Genomic DNA, 4,637 nt, shown 5'->3' with positions numbered 1-4,637 from the left:
ATTGTTCTTTGTCATGGAAGTATCTTATCATTGAATTTGATAAATAGTTTTGCAGGGTATATCAATCAGTGTTGGAAGTTATTTTTCTTTTAGGACCTGAAATACCTCAATCTAGGCTCTTCTTGACATGATGGTTTGCATTGGGAAATCTGCCATGATTCTGATGGGCTTTCCATTGTAGGTGATCTGTTTCTTCTCTCTAACAGCTTTTAATATTCTTTTGCTGAATTTCTGATATCTTGATTATTATGTGTCTAAGTGTAGATTCATTGTGATTATAGCTGTGTGGATTTCTATATGCCTCATTTGTTTGTATGTCAGTTTGTTTTCTCATTTTTGGAAAATTTTCTGCTAGTACTTCTACAAATAGTCTATTTATGTCATTTGCGCTGTCTCCTGCTGCTTCACTGACACCTATTATCCTTACATTATTTTTCTTTGCATCATCTTGTTATTATTTCATCATCTTGAATTGTTATTTCCCGGTTCCTTGTTAGAGTTAAGAAATCTTTTCTTTCACATTTATTAGCTGGAAGTCTGTCTTCAAGATCTGAAAGCCTATCTTCAGTTTTATTCAAGCGGTTCTCAATGGAGTTCCTAATTTCCTGGATCTCTGAATCTGTTTCATGGATTCTAATTCTTTTCTGTATCTTTCATCCAGTGTTCCCATCATTTCTCTATTATCCTGCATTTTTCTATCCATGTCTTCTTTAGCTCTGCTAAGCCATTCTTTTGCAATTGTTGTCCTTTCTTTTTGGACCTGAGAGATTATTTCTGATCTTATTTCCTCAGTAGCCTGATAGACTTTTTCTTTATCGCTGTTGCTGTCATTTCAGAGATTTCAGGTGTGTGATTTCCAAGTTCTTGAATGTCTTTGTCTCCTGCATTTGTTTTGGGTGGGCTAGAGCATGGAGATTGCCTTTTGCTCCTGTGTTTTGGCATTTTTGAAGCTCTCAGTAATCACCCAGACAGAGTCCCACAGGCTCTGGTCAGAGTCCACCAAAGTTCTTAAATGGCTCCAGAGAAGCTCAGCACCTGCTCACATTGGGTCCATAGAATGCAGCTGCCCTGCATCCTGCAGGCCACTCAGAATCCTCCTAAGTTCTTAGAAGTTTGGACCAGAACCAGCAAAAACTCCATGCCTGTGCACTGGGGGGCTAAGGAAGGTCAGAGCTTGTTACCATCCTGCAGGTTACTCAGAGTCTGGCAAAGTTATTAAATTGTGCCAGGAAATCTCTGTGCCTGTGTGCATTGGGCCCACAGATCACCTCTCTCCTGCCTCCTCACATAATTTCATGGTATAAATTGTGCTTATCTTCTTTCAAGATATTCATTAGAAAATACTTATACATACCTTTTGTGTATAATAAACAATGATATAAACTATGACTTTCTTAGATTTCATAATCTTTTCAAGGAAGTTGAACCTTTGAGTGTTAGCACTGTAAGCATCATTTTAAACTGAAATTTGTAATACTTGTTTGGCATCCCCTGGTGAGTATTATCCCCACAACCTGTGAGTAATAGCAAGGTTTCCATAAAGCTTTCTGGTCCCAGCTGCCATAGAATTGGTAGTATCAGGAGTGAACGAGTTTCCTGAGGAGCCTACTTCATCTTTTGCTTCTGTGAATCATGCTCTGTTCCTTGAGCTTTACAGATTGCCTTCCACTGCCAGAGAGACTCTTTCAACACTCTGATCCCTTGTCTTAGCTTCACTGGTTTTCATTTTCTGAACTCTATACATGCTCACGAACTTAGTCATATATGTTCTAGATTTGTTCTAAGTGAGTAATTCTTAACCTGGAATAACACAGTTTTGGGACCCTGTTCAATACAATTAATTCAGAATCACTCATGATTCCAATGTGTAGCAAAATTTGAGAAAAATTAATTCTAAAATTTTAATTTAAGCATCTGACTCAAGGGAATGACTTAAAAGACCAGCTTGATGTGTACCCTCATATTATGCCAGCAATAACCAATGAATTCAAGCATTTCTATCCATCCTCATTCACACTAATTTTGTTGACTTCTTAACCTCATATTGACCTCTAATCCAATAGTATATTTTTTAAAAGAAATCACCTCTCTTCTTGAACTCACCTTTTAAGTGATACACCTCAGTTCTATAGCACATAGCCAATTCCACTCAAGGTTTACAACTTCCTTATTACTCTATTTGTCATACCTGCTGGCAAAATCCCAACTATGATTAAAATAGTAACTATGCACCTAGCATATATTGGCACCCATGTAGCAGTATGTTGCTAAGGAATATTGCACACCTGTTTGTTGACTGGTCTTGTTTCAACTTATTGGAAGCCCATTTGGATCTTTGACATTTCCAGATGCTATATTCCCTTTTATAGTTTGGGTCTCAAATGCCCCACTGAGGCCATGTGTTAAGACTTAGCTACAAGTCTGGTGGCACACAGTACCTATAAAACTCTATCCTTACTGGATAGAAGTAGCTCATTTAGAGCATGCCCTTCTTTTCTGTCTTTGCCTCTCCCATCCTAAGGAGGATGGTACTCCCTTTCCACATTCTCCAATCACTGGCAAACTTCCACAGACCATAAGCATAAAAGCCACGTGACCCTAGATTGAAACTATAGGCCTAAATAAATCTTTCCTCTTTTTAAGTTGTTTGTCTCATATATTTTTCACACCACTGGAAAGTGGACTCGTAAGCTTCCCTAGTTATTTTACTTTGCTGACCTAAATGATTGCATCATTTCTATAGTTGGTTGAATACTTTTGATAATTCAAGTATAAACCCTGCATGTAAATGTGACTTTTCATGAAAATAGAGTCATGTTGTAGGTATAATTAAGGATTCTAAGATGAGAGATTCCTTGGTTTAGGTGGTGTCTATAACTGAAATTGAATGTAGTTAGCCCATTTAGAACATCTCCTTCTGTTCTTTTCACTTCTCGGACACCATAAGGTGAATAGTACTCCTATATCATGTTGTGTTTCATTAGTAAAATGTCTATACTCAGATAAAATGATCTGATCTTCTCACCAACACCATAAACCCCCTTGCATCTGTGTACATCTTTTCTATCAGAGGCAATGTATCCATTATTTTTCTTAAGTATATGTTTAAAGTACTATTTATCAGAAGGGGGAGAAAATTTGAAATTCAGAGGCCTAAGAAAGAACACTGGCTGAAGAGTAGGTTTCTCTTTGCGGAGGTGACGTGGTGTTGGAGCGAGCTGCGGGGCAGGAGCCATGACAGGACAGACATTTCGGAAGTTTCTCCCGCTGTTTGACCACGTGTTGGTTGAAAGGAGCGCAGCTGAAACTGTCACCAAAGGAGGCCTTATGCTTCCAGAAAAATCGCAAGGCAAAGTGCTGTAGGCAACTGTGGTAGCTGTGGGGTCCAGCTCCAAGGGGAAGGGTGGAGAGATCCAACCTGTTAGTGTGAAAGTTGGAGATAAAGTTCTTCTTCCAGAATATGGAGGCACCCACGAAGTTCTAGATGACAAGGATTATTTCTTGTTTAGAGATGGTGACATTCTTGGAAAATATGTAGAGTGAAGTAAATCACTGTTGAAGTGGCGTCACACAACGCTGGCCATTCCACTGAAGTTCTGTGTCTTGCATCATGTACATAATTTCCATGTCTCTTTTATAATAAACTGATGATACCTAAACTAATCACATATGTTCTCTAAACTTTAGTTTCACTGTACTGGTGTAAACACTTCCAAATAAATATGTAAATGAGTGTTTAATTTTTATTAAGTAATTTAAGGTGGCTTTGGAACTTTTAACATGCAGGAATGTACAGAGAATTCTACAAAATAAATTTTTAGGTAAATGAAAAAAAAAGAAAGAAAGAAAACACACTATGTGAAAACAAAAGCAAACCAGAGTTAGACTGTACCAAAACTAGTGGATTCCAGGAGGCTCCAATGAGTGGAAGAAACCTCGAGGGATGCTCCTGAGAGAAACTGACCAAGTGTAGTCGGCACTTTGGTTTGGAATTTCAGCCTCCAGGATTAGGAAAGAATAAATTTATGTTATTTTAGCCTTCAGTTTATGGTGATTTGCTATGACAGTGTTATTTTTATATCTGAATACTCCAGCCCAAAGCTTATGAGCTCATGGCTTGGGCTTCAGGGGAGTGACTGAATCTGGGGGATGTGATACTCATCAGTGGACTGCGCTACTGAAGTGTTTATAGCCAAATGCAATACTGGGATGTAAAGTCTGGTCTGAGAAGGTGGATACCTGGGGGTGTGGCCCCGAAAGGTATCTCCCTCCAACCTCTTGTTATCTCTCTCTGTTTCCTGCTGCTATGCCGTGAGTTATTTTTTCTACACTATGCCCCTCTGACATGGCACCTGCCTTACCACCAACTGAAATTAGGGACTGAAACCTCAACATACTGTGAGACAAAAGAAATTTCTCCTCCTTTAAATTCTGGGTGTCAAGTATTGTGTATCAACAATGAGAAAGTAACTAAGATAGGCAGTAAGAAACTAATAAGTTAATACAACTAATCATCTCAAAATTCCAGTCTCTCTACTTTTTTTCTTTGAGATTTTCATGTGGATCCTTGGCATTGCCAGATAGTCCTTCTATACTCTCTATTCTGGTTTGGGTCATCAAGGCCCCACAAAGGCCTT

At 38.6% G+C, this 4,637-nt stretch overlaps 1 pseudogene; it reads left to right on the top strand.

Moving 5' to 3' along the window:
• The first annotated feature begins 3,234 nt into the window (after window positions 1-3,234).
• LOC105741487 lies at window positions 3,235-3,715 on the top strand (annotated as a pseudogene).
• The last annotated feature ends 922 nt before the right edge of the window (window positions 3,716-4,637 follow it).

Source organism: Octodon degus, unplaced genomic scaffold (genome assembly GCF_000260255.1).
Source record: "Octodon degus isolate 3935 unplaced genomic scaffold, OctDeg1.0 scaffold00013, whole genome shotgun sequence".
NCBI lineage: Eukaryota > Metazoa > Chordata > Mammalia > Rodentia > Octodontidae > Octodon > Octodon degus.
Note: the sequence above shows the minus strand (reverse complement) of the source record. Positions and strands in the feature narration are given on the sequence as shown.